Genomic DNA, 23,880 nt, shown 5'->3' on the forward strand with positions numbered 1-23,880 from the left:
AGAGGCCTACCAATTCATGATTCGGGATGGAGAATCCATATTTGATGCCTATGCTAGGCTTGGTGCTACTGAAAGTAAGGGTCAAGGGACTTGGTGTTGAGAAGTACAATGACGGATTTGAGATGAACGAAGCCTTCATAAAATCCAAGGTCATTGCTATGATTGCCGTCAAACAAGAAGACACCAACCTTGGACTCAACTTGCAAATCATGACCAAGAGTGCCGATCTCAACTCCGATGATCTAGTCTCCTATGTGGCCGCCAATGAAAGCATGGCCAAAGCCGGAAGAGGCTCAAGGCAATGAACCGTGTTGATGAAGCCTCACACAACCATGAAGCGTCACACAACCTTGCTCTCAAAGCTAGAGCCGACCATGAAAGCAACGAAGACTATGAGATTGAAGAAGATGAAGAGATGACTTCAACTAGTGACATTGCTACCGACTTTGCTTTCTTTGCCAAGAAGTACAAGGCAAAGTTCCCAATGCTCCTCAATGACAAGAAGAAGAAGAGAACTTGCTACAATTGTGATGAAGATAACCACTTTGCAAATGAGTGCCCTTATGAGAAAAGGGTAGACAAGCCAAAGTTCATCAAAGGGGTCAAACCAAGATTGAAGCCGAACCCAATCAACGATCGGTACAAGAAGAACAAGGGAAGAGCTTTTGTTGGGGCCGAGTACTTGTCCGATGAAGAAGAGGAAGATGAGGAGAAGGAGGCCGGAGTGGCCGGTTTAGCATACTCTAAGCCCGGGTCACTCTTCACATATGACTACTCCAAAGATTACTCCACGGAGAATGATGTTGGCTCTTCCTTCATGGCAAGAACAACTCAAGATGATGACTCCGATGACTCTCCCTCCTCTTCAATCATTGGCTCTTGTCTTATGGCAAGGGAAACCAAGGTAATGGAACCTCCACCTTCCCTATCTAGTGTTCTTGATGATGAAAACGAAGATCAAGAAGAATTAACTATGCTTAAGGAACTCTATGATGTTAGATGCACCCTTCGTGGTGAAGCTCTTGTCAAGTTTGATTTCTTGATGGACTCACTCAAAGAGAAGGATGAGTCCATTGAGGAATTAGAATATCAATTGAATGAGAAGGAACGGAGATTCAATCTCCTAAGACAAGAGCTAAAAACCGAAAGGTGCATATCTCAAGGCCTTAAGCAACAAATTGAAACTTATGAACTTGATAAAGTTAAGGACCTAGAAACTATTGATAGGGCTCAATTATTGACCCAAGAGCTCAATGCTTCAAAGGAGGAACTTGAAGTTGCTCATGCTTCTCTCACTAGGGATCTTGACCACCTTGAAAGAGCTAACAAGCTTGTCAAGGATGAGCTCAAGAAACTTGGAGAGAATCATGATCTACTTCAAGAATCCTACAAAAAGGCTCTTGGATCAATGAAGGATCCCTTTGATGTTGAAAAGCTTGCTTGTTCCTCCATTTCCTTTACTAGTGAGCATGCTAAACTTGTTGAGGAACATGTTCGTTTACAAGAGGAACTTTCTTTGCATGTTGAGACCAATGCATATCTTGAGTCCTTGGTGACCAAATATGGTCTTGACTATCATCCTAATGAATCTTCTTGTGAGCAAGCATCTATTCTTGAGGAAAATGTTAGGCTAACAAAGGAACTTGCAAAGTTCACCACCGCCAAGAACAAGATGGGATTGGATGACCTCTTGAGTAAGCAAAGGTCAAACAATCAAAAGTATGGACTTGGATATACTCCCAAGTCTCACAAGAAGAACAACTACAAGAAGGAGAAACCCGCTCAAGATAAGAACAAGAAGGTCACTAACAATGGCAAAGCCTCAAAGGGCAAAGCCACTAGTGGTGCCCACACGGGGCCAAACGATCACTATGCATTATTTGTTGATTATTATGGTGATGTCTATGCTAACTATGTTGGCCCTCCTAATGGCTATGCTTATAGAGAGTACTCAATTTGGGTACCAAAAGATATTGTTGCCATTGCAAAGGAACCCATTAATCGATGGGTTCCTAAATCCTCTACTTGATCTTGTAGGGGTATTCCTCCAGGTGGTCCAAAATGGGTGTTTGATAGTGGATGCACCAATCATATGACCGGAGGAAAAGGTGTGCTTGATCAATTCATTGAAGATATCCACAAGAAGTCAAGCATTACCTTTGGTGACAACTCAAAGGGAAAGGTACTTGGGTATGGCAAGGTAGCAATCTCTAAGGACTTGTGCCTTGAGACGGTTATGCTTGTTGAACACCTTGGCTATAACTTACTTTCTATATATCATCTTGCCGATGCCGGTTACAATTCATATTTCACTAAATATTATGTGCAAGTCTTTAGGAGTGACAATCTCAAATTGGTCCTTGTTGGATTTGTGGAGAACAACCTTTATGTGGTTGACCTCTCGAAAGAGAGTCCCTCCTTCTCCACATGTCTAATGGCGGCCAAGCATGACGAAGGATGGTTGTGGCATCGCCGCCTTGGTCATGTTAACATGAGGAATCTTAAACAACTCCTAAAGGGTGAGCATATTGTGGGACTAACCGGTGTTTCTTTTGAGAAAGATCGTGTTTGTAGTGCATGTGTAGCCGGAAAGCAACTCAAGAAGAAGCATCCCATCAAGAGTATTGTTACCACATCTAGGCCTTTGGAGCTCCTTCATTTGGACCTCTTTGGGCCATCACACTATGATACTCTTGGTGGAAGCAAGTATGGACTTGTCATTGTTGATGATTACTCAAGATACTCTTGGGTCTTTCTCCTTAAGTCTAAGGACGAGACCCATAGAGAGTTCATCACCTTCGCCAAGAAAGCTCAACGTATGTATGAATCCGAGATCAAGGCAATTAGGACCGACAATGGCACCGAGTTCAAGAACTACACTATGCAAGAGTTTGTGGATGATGAGGGCATCAAGCATGAGTTTTCGGCGCCATACACCCCTCAACAAAATGGTGTTGTTGAAAGGAAGAACCGGACTATCATTGAGATGGCAAGAACCATGTTGAGTGAATTCAACTCACCCCACAACTTTTGGGGAGAAGCCATCTCTACGGCCGTCCACTACTCCAACCGGCTCTTCCTCCGTCCCCTCCACAACAAAACCCCATACGAGCTCCTTACCGGTAACAAGCCTAATGTCATGTATATTCGTGTCTTTGGATGCAAATGCCTTGTTAAGAACAACAAAGGAAAGCTCGGTAAATTTGAAACTAGAACCATAGAGGGTATATTTGTTGGATATGCGGAGAACTCTCACGCCTATAGATACTACAACCGGTCCTCCGGGACTATTGAAGTATCTTGTGACGTGGTGTTCTTGGAGGATAATGGCTCCCAAGTGGAGCAAGTTGTTCCATGTGTTGCAGGTAATGATGTTGATCCATCTAGTGCCATCAAGCATATGGGCATTGGACACATCCGGCCCATGGAGGTTCATAACGATGATCAAGATGATGGAGTAGATGTCTCAAGCACGCCACAAGTAGAGCCTAGCTCAACTCAAGCCGAACCATCAAGTGCAACTCAAGAACCATCCTCCACTCAAGATGAGTCTCAATCCGAAGAACAAGAAGAAGATCCTCATTCCATGGAGCAAGATCATGATGACGATCAAGAAACATCCTCTACTCATGATCTAGCTCAAGTGGTCCCTCATGATCAAGTACTTGCAAGAGATGAATTCATTGATCATGAAGGAACCATTCGGAAGATCAAGGCCGCTACAAGGGCAAGTGACATGAAAGTGGATCAAGTCCTTGGTAGCATCTCAAGAGGAGTGGTAACTCGTAGACACCATGCATTACTTATCACTTATTGTCAACATCATGCTTTTGTGTCTAGTTTTGAACCACTTAAGGTACATGAAGCCTTGGTTGATCCGGATTGGGTAATTGCCATGCAAGAAGAATTGGAGTGTTTCACTCGTAATGAAGTATGGTCTCTAGTTGAGAGACCCAAGGATCATCGCATCAATGTCATTGGGACCAAATGGGTATTCAAGAACAAGCAAGATGAGAATGGCATTGTTATATGAAACAAAGCAAGGTTAGTGGCGCAAGGGTTTGCCCAAATAGAAGGTATGGATTTTGAGGATACCTTTGCGCTGCAGAGTCTGCCTTGAAGCTATTCGTCTTTTGCTTGCATTTGCATCTTTCCACAATTTCAAATTATATCAAATGGATGTGAAAAGTGCATTTTTGAATGGTCCCCTAAAAGAAACCGCATATGTGGCTCAACCCCGGGTTTCGAAGACCCATGCCGACCCAACCACGTGTATTTACTCCATAAGGCACTCTACGGTCTCAAGCAAGCTCCACGTGCTTGGTATGAGTTCCTTAGGGATTTCTTACTACATGATGGGTTTTGCATGGGTACGGTCGATTCCACCCTTTTCACCAAGCGGGTTAAAGGGGGTGGCCTATTTATATGTCAAATATATGTTGATGATATTATTTTTGGTGGAACTAACCCCAATCATAACAAAGCTTTTGAGCTATTGATGACTAGGAAATTTGAGATGTCCATGATGGGAGAGTTGAAGTTCTTTCTAGGCTTCCAAGTGAGGCAACTTGCAAAAGGCACCTTCATCTCTCAAGAAAAGTATGTGAAGGACATGCTCAAGAAATTCAACATGACCAATGCAAGTCCAATGAAGACACCCATGCCCGTAAAGGGGCAACTTGGTTCATGTGACGGTGAGAAGGATGTGGACATAAAGGTATACCGCTCCATGATAGGATCCTTGCTCTACCTTTGTGCCTCTAGGCCGGATATCATGCTAAGTGTAGGGATGTGTGCTCGTTTTCAATCCGCTCCCAAGGAGAGCCATTTAGTGGCGGTCAAACGGATACTAAGATACCTTGTTCTCACTCCTACTCTCGGGCTATGGTATCCAAAGGGGTCAACCTTTGAACTCATTGGCTATTCGGATTCCGATTGGGCCGGTGATAAGGTTGATCGGAAGTCTACCTCCGGGGCTTGCCAATTTATTGGCCGGTCATTGGTGAGTTGGTCATCCAAGAAACAAAACTCCACCGCCCTATCCACCGCCGAAGCCGAATACATATCCGCGGCATCTTGTTGCACTCAATTGTTATGGATGAAGCAAACCTTGAAAGACTATGGTGTGTCTCTTGGTACGGTGCCTCTTCTTTGTGACAATGAAAGTGCAATAAAGATCGCCAACAACCCGGTTCAACATTGTCGCACCAAACATATTGACATTCGCCATCACTTCCTACGTGATCATGTTGCCAATAAGGATATTGATCTCACTCATGTGGGAACAACCTACCAATTGGCGGATATTTTCACTAAGCCTTTGGATGAAGCCCGCTTTGTTAACTTGAGAGGAGAACTTGGTATTCTTGATCCTAAAAACTTGGATTGATTAACTTCTTGCACTATATTCTTGCATTTATCTTGCTATCTAGCTTAGAGGCATAGCACATGTGGGGATAGTCATCTTACCATGTCTTGGTATGATGCATACCTATGTGTGCAACATAAATAGACCCAATGTCATTATATGGACCCAAGCATGTCTCTTCGAGGTCTCATGACATTTGCGCTTTTCACATAGGGGGAGTAATCCCCCGCCCCTCATTGAGCCTTCATTACAACTTGATTTGACTACATAAGGCCAAATGATCTTATTGCAAAAACTATTTCTAAATGCTCTTATGATTCTTGATATACTTCGAATCATGCCCATTGTTGCTATTCACATCTTGTTTGGATTTTCTCTCCAATGGGTATGCCTAGAGAACTTTGTGCTTCCAACCCCATGTCTATGCTCATCTCATCATTATCTATCTATCTATATGTACATGTCATCATATGAGCACTCACACACATTTACACAAAGAATAGGGGCAAAACGAGGCAAAATGACACATTTTTGGGAAAATTGTCTCTGGCCGGTCACTGGCCCGGTCGGACCGGCCTGTGCGCCGGGTCGTCCGATCATCAGCCCGAAGCCGACCGGGTGCTCCGACCGGCCGTGCGGGCTGTTATGTTTTGAAGAGGATACCCCTTGGGGATCTTCTTCCTCATTATCCCCCACCTCTCAAACCTCCATGGCCGCCGCCTCCACCATCTCCACCACATCCTAGGCACTTCCCACCACTAGATTCTCCCCAAACTTCACACAAACATAGATCGGGATCTCGCAAGCATCTTCACCAAAGCATTTGGTCCCTCTCAAGCTAGTTTGGGAGATCGTGGGGATTTGGTCCTCAAGCCTTCTTCACGAGTTCCTCTTGCTCATTTGGGCCAAGAGGACAATGTCTTCGGGTAAATCCTTCTCCCTATCCCCCTCCCTCTTGCTTTCCCTCCCACATTGCTCATTTTTGAGGAAAGTTGAGAAAAATTAGGGTTAGGGTTAGGGTTAGTAAGTCCTCATGCCACCTAGAGTGTCACACCCCTCCTATGCACATTGTTCACTCTCCTGGTATAATCTATGTTCAAGTTTGTGAGTTTTGCATGATTTTATGTCGAATTTCTGGGCAAACGTTACAACTCAGCATGACCCGGTTCACAGCCCGGTCGACCGGCCTCTCGACCGGCTGGTCCGGCGCACAGCCCGGTCAAACCGGATGGCCAACCGGCTCGTCCGGTCTGTCGTCCGGTCGGACCGGCTCCTGCGCCGGCTCGCTCAGCTTTTTCGCATGATCTCGTCGAGACACTTGAACCTAGGCTATGCTTTTGGCTTCCTCACATATGCTGATGACATGTACACTTACCTCTTTGCTATCCTCTTCCTATTATGCTGATTCACAGGTGATGAATGGACTGAAGCGAACCCTGGCCATGTTGCCAAGAGAGGGAGGAGCTCCGGGGTTCCACCCCGGCGCTCTACTGGTCGTGCTCCTCTGACTAGGGGTGGCAGCTCAACTGGAGGCCGAATCAAGAAATCTGCCAATAAGAGGAAAGATAAAGAGGCAGCACAGGATGGTGATGAGGTACTGCCAGATTTCCATGTTGGCAGTGTGCATATTGGGGCATGGAGAAGACTCAGAGAGTCCAACCCTTATCGCTTTGCAGAACCCACTTACACAGGGGGAGATCAATTCTTCTGGACCAACACACAGCAAGTCATGTGGGAAGAATTCTATGACTCCCGCGAGTACATGAAGAAAGGCACCATTGTTATGCCCAAGGCCATCAAGGATGTCATTGGAATGTATGAAGCCACCAAGTTCCGCTTTGTGGTTGCGACCTTGAGGCGGATGGGGTTGTATGATCTTATGTGCTTGACACCTACTGATGGGTGCTATTGTCCAACCTTGGTGAGACAGTTCACTTGCACAGTCTTTTTCCATGATGATGCAGCTCGGACTATGACTTGGATGACGGGCAAACAGCAATACACTTGCAACTATCTTGATTTCTGTGAAGCCTTGGGGTTTGGTGGAGGGCGTACTTCTGGCTTCAAGATATATTCTCAGCAGAAGTTCAACCGTGGGGACATTGCTGGCTGCTATCCGCCGGAGCCCACACCTGGACCTCCCACCATATCCGGGATGTACTACTCCTACCTCTTACTTGCCAAGCTCTTCCGTGAGACTCTCATCAGCAAGTCCGGCGATACAAGTGAATGCCGTGCATACCATCTGAACTTGATGTACTCTGTCTCCCCGAGCACCGGCAACCTATTGATGGCTGTGATCTCATCTCTGCGAGTTACGGCGCTGTGTTCGCGAGAGGTTGACTCCTAACCTTGCCCAAGTACGTTCAGCTGCTCATCAACAAGGTTGTGCCCGCACCTCTCAATGTTTTAGGTGAGCGGGTCAGGATGGAAGCATTCAAAATCCCGGCCCAAGGTGATAACCCGGATGTTCCGGAAATGATGCCTTCTGAGCGCCGGTCCAAGGCACGCCATGACCATGCTAGCTCCAGCTCCTCTCGTCGCCCACAGCGTGGTGTCGCACGGTTCTTCTCTCGCTTATGGCAGATGTGCAAAACTACACATGATGTTGCACATCAAAGTCTCGCTTTGAACCAAGAGACAAGGAGGCGCCAAAATGAGTTCATGGCTGCTAGGAATGTGCCTATCCCTCCTCCTGGCCCTGAGTTGGAGCCTGTCCATGCACAAGACTGGGAGATGCCTCCTCTCACTGATGAGATGTTCCAGAACTTTGATCCTTCTCTGTACTTTGGTGGTAGATTTGCTCATGCACCTCCTGCTGATGATGATGATGAAGAGGATGATGACGGTAATGAGGATGATGATGAAGAGGATGATGATGAGGATGATGATGACGAGGATGACGATGGGGATGGTGATGGCAACTCTCCATCTGCCGTGCCCCACTTCTATTGATGGGACGCTAGCATCTCTCCTCTTTTCTTCGCCTTTTTGGTGTTCCGATGCCAAAGGGGGAGAAGAGAGTAGAGTCTAGAATTACGGGGTTCTTTCGTTGTCACAAGCCATGGGAGTTGCTTTATTTGGATTTTATATGGCTTGTGTGTATTTGCTTTGATTTCTCAAGAACCATTTGCTACTTTGAATGATTCATGTATGGATATGTATGGACGACTATTATGTGTGCTACTCTATGTTAGGATAATTATGCTTTATGGATAATCATGCTTTATGCTTATATATGTTGATATACTTGTCCATACCATGCTTGTTTCCTAAAGATATTGGGGGAGCTTCTCATATTCCACAAATGGTGCACTTTGCATTCAAACGCAAACTCTCCAAGTGCACACATTATGGGGGAGCTGTCGTAATATCTTCTATGGAATCAAGGTTTAGAGCTTATCATAATATCTATGTGTTACTCTAGCTCGGTTTGTCATCGTATACCAAAAAGGGGGAGATTGTAAGGGTATTTTACCCTTATCCATTATTTTGGTATCTATGACACCGTGCTAGAGTATTTGGACTAATACATGCCTACAAGATGACTTTCAGGTATTAGCCAAAGAGGTATGATGGTGTTGCAATGGAACAAAAGGCAACGGAGACCCCCAATTCGACGAAAAATCAGCTAGTTTTTCGAGCCAGGCAGTCACAGATCCGGTTGGACCGGCCCTGGCACCGGGCAGCCCGGTCGCCAACCGGACCCTGAACCGGTGCCATCCGGGCGACATCCAGTAAAGAAACGAAGCCATCCGGCGCGCGTCCGGTCACCAGCCCGGTTTCGGACCGGCTGCTCCGGTCCACGGCCCGGCTCGACCGGCGCTCGACCGAGCGGCCCGGTCAAGAATCCGGGTTCTGCGCTGTGACATCCGGGCCACATCCAGTAAGCCCAGTCTGCCCGGTCAAGTCCGGTCCAGCTCCGGTTGGAAACCGGCCGGCCCGGTCTGTGGCCCGGTCGACCGGCTGTGGACCGGCCTGTCGGCGCAAAATCCGGTTGACCGGGTTTCTCGAAGAATCTGCGATGTGGCAAGTGACCAACGGCCGTATTTAGAAGAACACTATAAATAGGTCTTCTCCTACCTCTGAACAGTTAGGCACTACACTACAAGCTGTTCTTGAGCTCTCTCTCTCATACTCCATTGCTAGAAACACCAAAAGCCTCAGATCTCCCTCCTCCTCCACCCAAACTCAAAACCCTCCGGGGAATCATTAGAGGAGGACCCGATCTACCGTTCTACCAAGCCAAATCTCATTCCCCCTTGTATTCATTGAGAAGCTTGCTTCCTAGGGTTCCTAGGAAACCCTAGGTAGGCAAGAGGAGTCCGGAAGCATCCGGGCTGTGGATTTGCTCCGGGCAAGATTGTGAAGGTTTGGAGGCTACCTCAAAGTCTACCACAAGTGAGTGAGCTATTCCTTCGTGGGATAGGCTCCGGAGAATAGGGTGAGCCTTCGTGGCGCGGGGAATCCTTCGTGGGACCTCCACTCCTCCAAACGTGACGTACCTTGTTGCAAAGCAAGGGAACACGGGAATACATCCTCGTCTCCGCGTGCTATCGGTTATCTCTAACCGAACTCCTTACTTGTGATTTAACTGCCTGTGAGAGCCTTCGTGCTCGAGTTAGTTGTATTCTCATATAGGTTGCTTCACCTAGTTTGCATTAGGCTCATCTTTATATTCCGCAAAGCCTAATATTGCAAAGAAAGAATTAAAATTTGTAGAAACCTATTCACCCCCCCCCCTCTAGGTTTACCATCTCTATACTTTCAAATGCTACACATGTTGCTGCACCTCCTACTATTAATAATAAAAGAATTGGTGTTAGCAATGTTTCCACTTCTAATGCAAAGCGCGAGAAACTGCCCGAAACTGCTAAAACTCGAAATCGCTGTGATAAAACTGCTGAAATTTTTTCCAACATTGGGGATGATGATCCCATTGCTTTAGATTATAATGGTTTGAATTTTGATGATTGCCACATCTCTGAAGTTATAAAGTTCTTGCAAAAACTTGCTAAAAGTCCTAATGCTAGTGCTATAAATTTGGCTTTCACGCAACATATTACAAATGCTCTCATAAAAGCTAGAGAAGAGAAACTAGAGCGCGAAGCCTCTATTCCTAGAAAGCTAGAGGATGGTTGGGAGCCCATCATTAAAATGAAGGTTAAAGATTTTGATTGTAATGCTTTATGTGATCTTGGTGCAAGTATTTCTGTTATGCCTAAGAAAATTTATAATATGCTTGACTTGCCACCATTGAAAAATTGTTATTTGGATGTTAATCTTGCTGATCATTCTACAAAGAAACCTTTGGGGAAACTTGATAATGTTCGCATTACCGTTAACAATAACCTTGTCCCCGTTGATTTTGTTGTCTTGGATATTGAATGCAATGCATCTTGTCCCATTATATTGGGAAGACCTTTTCTTCGAACTGTTGGTGCTATCATTGATATGAAGGAAGGTAATATAAAATATCAATTTCCTCTCAAGAAAGGTATGGAACACTTCCCTAGAAAGAGAATGAAGTTACCTTTTGATTCTATTATGAGAACAAATTATGATGTTGACACTTCGTCTCTTGATAATACTTGATACACACTTTCTGCGCCTAGCTGAAAGGCGTTAAAGAAAAGCGCTTATGGGAGACAACCCATGTTTTTACCTACAGTACTTTGTTTCTATTTTGTGTCTTGGAAGTTGTTTACTACTGTAGCAACCTCTCCTTATCTTAGTTTAGTGTTTTGTTGTGCCAAGTAAAGTCGTTGATAGAAAAGTTCATACTAGATTTGGATTACTGCGCAGAAACAGATTTCTTTGCTGTCACGAATCTGGGCTGTTTTCTCTGTGGGTAACTCAGAAAATTATGCCAATTTACGTGAGTGATCCTCAGATATGTACGCAACTTTCATTCAATTTGAGCATTTTCATTTGAGCAAGTCTGGTGCCTCGATAAAATTCGTCAATATGAACTGTTCTGTTTTGACAGATTCTGCCTTTTATTTCGCATTGCCTCTTTTGCTATGTTGGATGAATTTCTTTGATCCATTAATGTCAAGTAGCTTTATGCAATGTCCAGAAGTGTTAAGAATGATTGTGTCACCTCTGAACATGTTAATTTTTATTGTCGCTAACCCTCTAATGAGTTGTTCTAAGTTTGGTGTGGAGGAAGTTTTCAAGGATCAAGAGAGGAGTATGATGCAACATGATCAAGGAGAGTGAAAGCTCTAAGCTTGGGGATGCCCCGGTGGTTCACCCCTGCATATATCAAGAAGACTCAAGCGTCTAAGCTTGGGGATGCCCAAGGCATCCCCTTCTTCATCGACAACATTATCAGGTTCCTCCCCTGAAACTATATTTTTATTCCATCACATCTTATGTGCTTTGCTTGGAGCGTCGGTTTGTTTTTGTTTTTTGTTTTGTTTGAATAAAATGGATCCTAGCATTCACTTTATGGGAGAGAGACACGCTCCGCTGTAGCATATGGACAAGTATGTCCTTAGTTTCTACTCATAGTATTCATGGCGAAGTTTCTCCTTCGTTAAATTGTTATATGGTTGGAATTGGAAAATGATACATGTAGTAATTGCTATAAATGTCTTGGGTAATGTGATACTTGGCAATTGTTGTGCTCATGTTTAAGCTCTTGCATCATATGCTTTGCACCCATTAATGAAGAAATACATGGAGCATGCTAAAATTTGGCTTGCATATTTGGTTTCTCTAAGGTCTAGATAATTTCTAGTATTGAGTTTGAACAACAAGGAAGACGGTGTAGAGTCTTATAATGTTTACAATATGTCTTTTATGTGAGTTTTGCTGCACCGGTTCATCCTTGTGTTTGTTTCAAATAAGCCTTGCTATCCTAAACCTTGTATCGAGAGGGATTACTTCTCATGCATCCAAAATACTTGAGCCAACCACTATGCCATTTGTGTCCACCATACCTACCTACTACATGGTATTTCCCGCCATTCCAAAGTAAATTGCTTGAGTGCTACCTTTAAAATTCCATCATTCACCTTTGCAATATATAGCTCATGGGACAAATAGCTTAAAAACTATTGTGGTATTGAATATGTAATTATGCACTTTATCTCTTATTAAGTTGCTTGTTGTGCGATAACCATGTTCACTGGGGACGCCATCAACTACTCTTTGTTGAATTTCATGTGAGTTGCTATGCATGTTCGTCTTGTCTGAAGTAAGAGCGATCTACCACCTTATGGTTAAGCATGCATATTGTTAGAGAAGAACATTGGGCCGCTAACTAAAGCCATGATCCATGGTGGAAGTTTCAGTTTTGGACAAATATCCTCAATCCCATATGAGAAAATTATTAATTGTTGTTACATGCTTATGCATAAAAGAGGAGTCCATTATCTGTTGTCTATGTTGTCCCGGTATGGATGTCTAAGTTGAGAATAATCAATAGCGAGAAATCCAATGCGAGCTTTCTCCTTAGACCTTTGTACAAAGTGCATAGAGGTACCCCTTTGTGACACTTGGTTAAAACATGTGCATTGCGATGATCCGGTAGTCCAAGCTAATTAGGACAAGGTGCGGGCACTATTAGTATACTATGCATGAGGCTTGCAACTTGTAAGATACAATTTACATGATACATATGCTTTATTACTACCGTTGACAAAATTGTTTCATGTTTTCAAAATCAAAGCTCTAGCACAAATATAGCAATCGATGCTTTTCCTCTATGGAGGATCATTCTTTTACTTTCAATGTTGAGTCAGTTCACCTATTTCTCTCCACCTCAAGAAGCAAACACTTGTGTGAACTGTGCATTGATTCCTACATATTTGCTTATTGCACTTATTATATTACTCTATGTTGACAATATCCATGAGATATACATGTTACAAGTTGAAAGCAACCGCTGAAACTTAATCTTCCTTTGTGTTGCTTCAATGCTTTTACTATGAATTATTGCTTTATGAGTTAACTCTTATGCAAGACTTATTGATGCTTGTCTTGAAGTGCTATTCATGAAAAGTCTTTGCTTTATGATTCACTTGTTTACTCATGTCATATACATTGTTTTGATCGCTGCATTCACTACATATGCTTTACAAATAGTATGATCAAGGTTATGATGGCATGTCACTCCGTAAATTATCTCGTGTTATCGTTTTACCGCTTCGGGACGAGCGTAACTAAGGTTGGGGATGCTGATAGGTCTCCGACGTATCGATTATTTCTTATGTTCAATGCCACATTTTTGATGTTATCTAAATGTTTTATGCACTCTTTATGTCATATTTGTGCATTTTCTGGAACTAACCTATTAACAAGATGCCGAAGTGCCATTCTTGTTTTACTGCTTGTTTTTGGTTTCAGAAATCCTAGTAACGAAATATTCTCGGAATTGGACGAAATCAACGCCCGGGGTCCTATTTTGCCACGAAGCTTCTAGAAGTCCGAAGAGGAGACGAAGTGGGGCCACGAGGTGGCCACACCCTAGGCGGCGCGGCCCCCCCTTGGCCGCGCGGCCCCGTGGTGTGGGGCCCTCGTGCCGCCTCGACCTGCCCTTCCGCCTACTTAAAGCCTCCGTTGCGAAACCCCCGATGCGAGAGCCACGATACGGAAAACCTTCCAGAGACGCCGCCGCCGCCGATCCCATCTCGGGGATCCAGGAGATCGCCTCCGCACCCTGCCGGAGAGGGGATTCATCTCCCGGAGGACTCTACGCCGCCATGGTCGCCTCCGGAGTGATGTGTGAGTAGTCTACCCCTGGACTATGGGTCCATAGCAGTAGCTAGATGGTTGTCTTCTCCCCATTGTGCTTCATTGTCGGATCTTGTGAGCTGCCTAACATGATCAAGATCATCTATCTGTAATTCTATATGTTGCGTTTGTTGGGATCCGATGAATAGAGAATACTTGTTATGTTGATTATCAATTCATGTCTATGTGTTGTTTATGATCTTGCATGCTCTCCGTTATTAGTAGATGCTCTGGCCAAGTTGATGCTAGTAACTCCAAGAGGGAGTATTTATGCTCGATAGTGGGTTCATGTCTCCGTGAATCTGGAGGGGTGACAAGAACCTCTAAGGTTATGGATGTGCTGTTGCCACTAGGGATAAAACATTGGTGCTATGTTCAAGGATGTAGTCACTAATTACATTACGCGCAATACTTAATGCAATTGTCTGTTGTTAGCAACTTAATACTGGAGGGGGTTCGGATGATAACCTGAAGGTGGACTTTTTAGGCATAGATGCATGCTGGATGGCGGTCTATGTACTTTGTCGTAATGCCCAATTAAATCTCACTATACTCATCATAATATGTATGTGCATGGTCATGCCCTCTTTATTTGTCAATTGCCCAACTGTAATTTGTTCACCCAACATGCTGTTTATCTTATGGGAGAGACACCTCTAGTGAACTGTGGACCCCGGTCCAATTCTCTATACTGAAATACAATCTACTGCAATATTGTTCTACTGTTTTCTGCAAACAATCATCTTCCACACAATACGGTTAATCCTTTGTTACAGCAAGCCGGTGAGATTGACAACCTCACTGTTTCGTTGGGGCAAAGTACTTTGGTTGTGTTGTGCAGGTTCCACGTTGGCGCCGGAATCCCTGGTGTTGCGCCGCACTACATCCCGCCGCCATCAACCTTCAACGTGCTTCTTGACTCCTACTGGTTCGATTAAACCTTGGTTTCTTACTGAAGGAAACTTGCCGCTGTGCGCATCACACCTTCCTCTTGGGGTTCCCAACGGACGTGTCAACTACACGCATCAAAGAGCGTCAAGGAAGAGGATGAAGAAGAGGTGGAGGAAGACTCGCGCGCACACCCGCGTGCCACCATCGCAAGCATCGAGGTGGTGGATAACCCTTTTAGTGCAAACAGGAGCGTAAGAATTCGCACCGGAGGAAGGGTTCCACGTCATTACCTAGCTCCGAAGACATCTTCTTCAGGAAGGATGAAGCCTGAAAGTGAAGAGTGGGGAAATAACTCCAAGAGTTGGGACTCGCCGTCGGACATACTTCTTAACCGCGTCGAGCACAATTCGGAGCTGATTCGCAACCTCACGTACAAGATTGATGAGCTTCAGGAGCTGGTTGAGAAGCTTGTCAGGAATTCTTCACCACCATCGCCGAAGGAGTAATTCATCATCGGTATTGGCATCCCCTTGGTTTGTTCCAAGCTTGGGGGAGTGCCGCGGTATCACATCATCACTACCTTTTACTTTTTACTATCAAGTAGTGTCATATCATGAGTAGGGAAGTTATCATATAAGATGGGTTGCAGTGTGGAAGTATCTCTCCTTTAGTTGATTGTCTATGTATCCCTTGGTGTGAGTTATCGTTATGGAATATTAATGAGAAGTCTTATCATTTACATGTTGCACATCTTATTTTAGTTTGCAATCCTTATTATATGATTGATCTTGTTATTAGTATTGGTATCACTTTGGGAGCATTGAATAAATCTATTTGGTTTTGGCAAACTTAGCATTGGTCAATAGCAACAACACTTTGAAGTTTAAGTAGAAAAGAGAAATACATGTAGTTGTTTCATTATCTTTCTTTCTTGTTAGCTCATAGTTTATTATTCTGAAGTTAAAACTGTTTGTGCTTGCAAGGAAGATGCATGGTTGTTTCTATCACATGTATATTTGTTTGTTTCCCTCGACTCTTATGCTTGCTAATTAACCTTGCTAGGCAAAGACCTGTACTGAGAGGGAATACTTCTCGTGCATCCAAACCTTAACCCAAACCTATGTCATTTGTGTCCACCATAACTACCTATTACATGGTATTTCCTGCCATTCCAAGTAAATACTTCGTGTGCTACCTTTAAACAATTCAAAATTTACTATTTCTTATTTGTGTCAATGTTTTATAGCTCATGAGGAAGTATGTGGTGTTTTATCTTTCAATCTTGTTGGGCAACTTTCACCAATGGACTAGTGGCTTCATCCACTTATCCAATAACTTTGCAAAAGGAGCTGGCAATGGGATTCCCAGTCCCAAATTAATTAACCTAAATAGACACTCCTCCATGGTATGTGATTGATGGACGGCACCCGAAGATTCGGTTAGCCATGGCTTGTGTAAGCAAAGGTTGGGAGGAGTGTCATCATAATAAAACTAAAATAAAAAGGCACTCCTTCATGGTATGAGATTGTTGGCAGGCACCCGAGGATTCGGTTAGCCATGGTTTGTGAAAGAAAGGTTGGAAGGAGTGCCACACAAAAATAAAATGGGAGCCTCTCTTTGAAGGTTTGTCTGGCAAGGGGGTTAGAGTACCCGCTACCAGTCGTTGACAACAACAAACACCTCTCAAAATGTTACTTTTATTCTCTTTATATGATTTCAAAACTGAAAAGCTCTAGCACATGATTTAATCCCTGCTTCCCTCTGCGAAGGGCCTGTCTTTTACTTTATGTTGAGTCAGTAAACCTATTTCCTTCCATCTCAAGCAAGCATTTGAGTAGTTGTGATCAAACCATTATATTGTGATTTGCTTCATCATGTCTTTTACTCTTCCTTGTTTAGTACAAGTTTTATCTAAATGAATATAGCTTTGCAAGTTATCAATGATCATGAGGAGACTATTATGATTGAGTATGCAAGTTGTGCCATATAAACCTTAACATGAGAGCGCTGCTCGGTAAGATAAGTATAACCTGTTAATTGTTCTCTGACCAAGAACAAAGTTTTCCATCACCAATTATGATCTCTTATGCACCTTCATTTGTGATTACCTTATACTTGTTTCAAGTTGAATTATATGAGGAAGATGTTTACTAGAATGTCTTGTGTGAATGAATATGATGCTTCTTGTCCGTATTTTATTTATCGACTCTTCACTCCATAAACATGTGGTCCTGTTTACCGAGTTCAGTTTCGCTTGGGGACAAGCGAAGTCTAAGCTTGGGGGAGTTGATACGTCCAATTTGCATCACTATTTTATATCATAATTTGCTGTTATTTATTGATATATTTCATATTTGGAGATAATACTTATGTTATTTCATCTATTTTGCATGTTTCATGATTATTGGAGGATCGCGCACCGGAGCCAGGATTCTGCTGGAAAAAGCGCCGTCAGAATGTAATATTTCGGAAGATCAACAGTTGACGGAAATTATACGAAAAATCCTATTTTTCCAGAAGACGAAGTGAGTTGAAGGGGAGCCGAGGGGACCCGAGGTGGGCCCACCCCATAGGCCGGCGCGGCCCAAGGCCTGGCCGCGCCGCCCTGTGAGGAGGGGCCCCACAGCCCCCTCTCGCCTCCTTTTCTTTGCGTATGCCTTCGTCCCGAAAACCTAAGCTCCAGAGGGTACCTCGCGAAGAGTTAGAGCCGCCTCTGCGGGGCGGAGAACACCAGAGAGAAAAGAGCTCTCCGGCAGGCTGAGATCCGCCGGGGAAATTCCCTCCCGGAGGGGGAAATCGACGCCATCGTCACCGCCATCAAGTTGGACATCATCTCCATCACCATCATCATCATCTTCATCATCATCACCGCCGTCTCCACCGCTGCAAATCGTCACCGCTGTAGCAATTTGGGTTTGATCTTGATTGTTTGATAGGGGAAACTCTTCCGGTGTTGATTTCTACTTGTTATTGATGCTATTGAGTGAAACCGTTGAACCAAGGTTTATGTTCAGATTGTTATTCATCATCATATCACCTCTGGTCATGTTCCATATGATGTCTCGTGAGTAGTTCATTTAGTTCTTGAGGACATGGGTGAAGTCTAAATGTTAGTAGTGAAGTATGGTTGAGTAATATTCAATGTTATGATATTTAAGTTGTGGTGTTATTCTTCTAGTGGTGTCGTGTGAACGTCGACTACACGACACTTCACCTTTATGGGCCTAGGGGAATGCATCTTGTACTCGTTTGCCAATTGCGGGGTTGCCGGAGTGACAGAAACCTAAACCCCCGTTGGTATATCGATGCAGGAGGGATAGCAGGATCTCAGAGTTTAAGGCTGTGGTTAGATTTATCTTAATTACTTTCTTGTAGTTGTGGATGCTTGCAAGGGGTATAATCACAAGTATGTATTAGTCCTAGGAAGGGCGGTACATTAGCACAGGTTCACCCACACAACACTTATCAAAACAATGAAGATTAATTAGCCGTATGTAGCGAAAGCACTAGACTAAAATCCTGTGTGTCCAAGAGAACGTTTGGTCATTATAAGTAAACAAACCGGCTTGTCCTTTGTGCTAAAAAGGATTGGGCCACTCGCTGCAATTGTTACTCTCGCACTTTACTTACTCGTACTTTATTTATCTGCAACATCAAAACCCCCTGAATACTTGTCTGTGAGCATTACAGTGAATCCTTCATCGAAACTGCTTGTCAACACCTTCTGCTCCTCGTTGGGATTGACATTCTTACTTATCGAAGATACTAAGATACACCCCCTATACTTGTGGGTCATCAGTGCTCGAATCCTCGTGCATTTCTTCGGGTTACTTCACGTTTTTTCGAGCATTCTTATTGACGAGCTACCCTTTGCTTGTTTTCAGGGAGAACTCATCAAGAATACGGAGTGGATGGTCCTGAAGGCGATGAGCTTCTCGACGCGCTTACCCTTCTTGAAATCCATGGGGATGAAGCACGCGAAGGCCTTGCTGACGCTGAGGCAGGTCTGTCGAAGCTTTTCCCCTACTTCTTCCCGAAGAAAGAGGAGCCCAACACTTTTACTGCTCTTGCCAAAAGCTTCAACGTGCCGGAAGATCTTGGGCTCAAACTTCGCCAAGAGGGCCTGAAAATTGGCGTTGAGGGCACCATCGCGCTGATTGCTGATAGCCAGCAAAACGTCGACTGGACCAAGGTTGGCGACATAGGGGAGATGGAGACGAATAAGTGGCAATCTCTAATTAGAGCTGCCAAGCCTCCCTCAAAGCCAATCCTTGCCTTCCTCGGTGTTAAACCAACTCCTGCTCCAAGCGCATCCAAGCCGAGGTCAAGTAGACCACCCTTTCTTTCTTATTTTTTCTTTTTTCGTTTTGATACTGTCGCCAAAGTAGCTTTGGCGACACTTACCCCACTATTTTGTTAGGGCTTCCTCCATTGTAATGTCTTGTAAATATTCTGAAAATCAATGGAATTCTATTTTGCTTAATGATTGATGTCGAACCTTTTGTTCAATTGACATTCGATAACTATACTCCAACTCCTGCTCCTTCCGATGTTTTTCCCACTTCCTCTTGCTCGAAGAAAACGCCTATCGATAAAGAATTTAGTGGAGATTCCTCGAGTAAAGGTTTAGCACAGGGCTTGGAAGAACTTCGCCAGCAGCTTCAGTATGCGAAGAAGCAAACACTTGTGATGATGGAGCAATCTCGCAAGGCATCCGAGAGAGAGAAAATTGCACTTCAGCAAGCTCAAGAAGCCATAGCTGCCAAAGAAGCTGCCGTTTCTGAAGCTGAAAAGGCGAGCACTCGAGAGAATTTTATGCTCGAATTGATGAATGAAGCCAGTGTGGATATGTCAGGTATGCTTTTTCAGACCAAAACTTCTTCTGTTCTTTCACTGTTTCCTTTTTTTGAAATTCTTGTGCTATCGCCAAATAGGTTCCTTTCTCGACACTGCTGCTGAAGATGAAAGAGTAAACGCAAGAACAAATCTCCTTGTTAACCTCTCTCTTGATCATGGTTCTCTGTTTTGGGCCACTCCAGAACGTACCCGACAGATTGTCAGGTTTCAAGACCGCGCCTGTCAAGTTCGCGAGTTCCTTGATTTCTGCACCAGAACCTTGACCCTGGTTTACAAGACGATGTTTCCTCGGAACGAAACACCCGACACTCTTCTTGGTCTGATGGAAAAATTTCGGGATGCTCCTTGTATCCATAACTTTGTGTGAGCTCAATTGTCTGCTGGAGCAAGATTCGCCATGATTATGATACAGATCTGCTACCGAAAATTAGACCTGACGACGATTGTCTCCAAGTGCCTAGCCAAGCAGTCGAAACGAAAAAGGAACATCGACAAAATCAATGATATTGTAACTCATGTAGCCGAAGAAATGATGGACGAACTTATTCGGATGGACTCTGAATTCTTTGTCAAAGGGAGCTATGCTGAACATACGACAACTGCTGCAAATAACAAAGGTCTATCCATAGATAGTATATTAGGCATTAACTGAGTTGTGCTATATTGCGAGAAATCATGTCTGTACTTTTGTCAAATTCTTCGTGATGATGAAGTTGTCTATATTGTGAAATATAATCTATATTGCGAAGCCCCCGAGCCTTTGGCCGGAGCTCATACTATTGTTTACGTCTCGATGAGTTTACTATTTTGCGAGAGTATATATATATTTTGCTGTCGTGGGTTATGAGCCCCCGAGCCTGTCGACGAAAAAAGATGTATATCACCAATATCTCTTACTATATTGCAGCACCGCGAGCCCGCCTCATTAAAAACCTTTCCAGCCCCACTCGGTGCCCTGAAAAGGAAAAGAGTGCGTATGAAAACTCGCGGGCGTTTCAGTACATTGTATTTTTACAAAGGAGGACTATATTTCGACTCTAAGCGTAGAACCGCCTGAGTTGCGCCACGTTCTAGGGGTTTTTCTCGGGAACCCCTGTCTTCTTGTCCTTGATCCTGTAGGCTCCTCCTTCGATTACTTCTGTGACGATGTAAGGGCCAAGCCATGGCGACTCGAGTTTTTCAGTACTCTGTTGATTGAGCCGTAGAACTAAATCTCCGACCTGAAAAGACCTTGGCCGCAATCGTCGACTGTGGTGGTTTTTCAAGTCTTGCTGATACTTGGTGACACGTGATAGTACTTCATCTCGAGCTTCATCAAGTGCATCGACATCATCCTCTAATGCTCTTCTGGAAGTTTCTTCAAAATATTCTGTGACTCTTGGGGAATCATGCTCTATTTCTATCGGTAGCACTGCCTCAGCTCCATGGACCAGAAAAAACGGAGTTTCCTGTGTCGCTGTATTTGGCGTTGTTCGAATACTCCACAATACACTTGGTAATTCTTCTGGCCAAGTATGCCGAGCTTTTTCCAGCGGTCCCAACAAACGCTTCTTGATGTCGTTGCAGATGATACCATTGGCTTTCTCGACTTTGCCATTGGTTTGCGGGTGCCCAACTGACGCGAAGTGCAATTTGATGCCTACTTCTGCGCAGTATGCCTTGAATTCCTTGGATGTGAAGTTACTGCCATTGTCCGTGATGATGCTATGAGGTACTCCAAACCGAAAACAATGCTTTTCACGAACTTTATTGTTGACGCTGCATCTGGTGAGTTTATCGGCTTTGCTTCTATCCACTTGGTGAATTTGTCGACAACGACGAGCATATACTCGTATCCTCCTGGCGAGGCCTTGTGTAACTTTCCCACCATATCGAGGCCCCATTGGGCAAAGGGCCAAGACAACGGTATTGGCATCAATTCTGCTGCCGGAGAGTGGGGTTTTGCGGCAAATCTTGGGCACGCGTCGCAAGTTCGTACTATTTCCTTTGCGTCCTCAATTGCTGTCAACCAGTAAAATCCAACCCGAAAGACCTTGGCCGCAATGGCTCGACTGCTCGCGTGGTGACCACATATCCCCTCGTGTACATCCTTCAAGATTATCCTTCCTTCTTCGGGTGTGACGCACCTTTGTAGCACACCCGAAATACTGCGCTTGTACAACTCCCCTTTGACCAGTGTAAAGGCTTTGGATCGTCGAATAACTCACCCTGCTTCAACTGGGTCGTCGGGTATTTCTTTCCTTAAGATGTATGATATGTATGCTTGCATCCATGGGACCTGCACCATCATCACGAGCTCCTGATCCTCTTCTTCTTCGGGTGCTTCCTTGAGAGTTGTCGAGGATTTCTCTTCCTTCTGCTTCTTCTGCACCTTCTTTGTCTTTGTGGACCTCTCGGTTATCTCTTCCCAAAACACACCTGGTGGAATTGCGAGGCATTGCAACTCGATGTTTGCAAGAACATCGACTTCATCATTGCTCAGCCTGCTGATGTGATTTACTTCGCATCCATCGAATAACTTCTCGAGCTCATTGTACACTTCCTTGTATGCTACCATGCTGTCATTGACTGCATCACATTGGTTCATGACTTGCTGAGCCACCAATTGTGAGTCGCCAAAGATTTTTAATCGAGTTGCTCCACAAGCTTTCGCCATCTTCATCCCGTGTATAAGAGCTTCGTATTCTGCTTCATTGTTAGATGCGTTTGGGAACGTCACCCGTAGGACATACTTCAGTTTGTCGCCTTCAGGTGATATAAGTATCACGCCTGCACCAGCTCCTTCTACCCTCTTGGACCCGTCAAAGTTCATAGTCCAAGTTCTCGATAAATCCGGGGGTCCTGTGTTTTGCAGCTCCATCCACTCTGCGATGAAATCTGGCAAAATTTGCGATATTATTGCTTTTCTTTTTTCATACGTGATGTCCCGAGGAGAAAGTTCTATGCCCCAAAGGGAGACACGACCTGTAGCTTCTGGATTGTTTAGTATATTTGATAGAGGTGCTTCATTGACCACTATTATCGGGTGTGCCGAAAAATAGTGGCGCAATTTCCTTGCAGTTGTGAACACTAGCTTCTGGTACTGCGGGTACCGCTGTTTTGAAGGCGATAAAACTTTACTGATGAAATATACCGGCCTCTGTACTCCGTGGAGTTTTCCTTCTTCCTCTCTTTCGACAACCAGCGCCGTGCTGACCACCTGAGGTGTGGCTGCAATGTATAACAAGAGGGGTTCCTTCTCTTTCGGCGCCACCAAGATTGGTGGTGTCGAAATTGTGCGTTTAAGATCTTCGAAGGCTCTATCTGCCTCTTCGTTCCACTGAAATTTCTCTCCTTACTTGATTAAAGCGTAGAACGGTAACGCCCTTTCTCCTAGCCTGGCGACAAATCTGCTTAAAGCTGCGACTCGCCCAGTTAGCTGTTGTATTTCTTTCAACTTTGTTGGCTTCCTCATTGTTACGATAGCTTGGATTTTTTCGGGATTAGCTTCAATCCCTCTTGCTGAGACTAGGAACCCGAGAAGTTCCCCTGCAGGGACGCCGAAAGAACACTTCGTTGGGTTCAGCTTGAGGCAGAACTTGTCGAGGTTGTCGAAAGTTTCCTTCAGGTCCTCGATTAGCGTGGCCCCCCTTTTTGACGTTATGACGACATCATCGATGTACACTTGTACGTTTTTCCCAATCTGTGTTGCTAGGCACTTCTGCATCATCCTCTGGTACGTTGCTCCCACGTTTTTCAGACCAAAAGGCATTGTTCTATAGCAAAACACGCCATAAGGTGTGATGAACGCTGTTTTGACCTCGTCTTCTTCTTTCAATCTGATCTGGTTATAACCAGAATATGCATCCAGGAAGGAAAGACGTTCACATCCTGCCGTGGAGTCGATAATTTGATCGATCATCGGGAGGGGAAAGTGATCCTTTGGACAATGTTTGTTGAGACACGTAAAGTCAACACACATGCGAAGGACTTTGGTGTTTTTCTTCGGAACCAACACTGGGTTTGCAACCCACGTGGCCTCT

Source organism: Lolium perenne, chromosome 3 (genome assembly GCF_019359855.2).
Source record: "Lolium perenne isolate Kyuss_39 chromosome 3, Kyuss_2.0, whole genome shotgun sequence".
Classification (NCBI taxonomy): domain Eukaryota; kingdom Viridiplantae; phylum Streptophyta; class Magnoliopsida; order Poales; family Poaceae; genus Lolium; species Lolium perenne.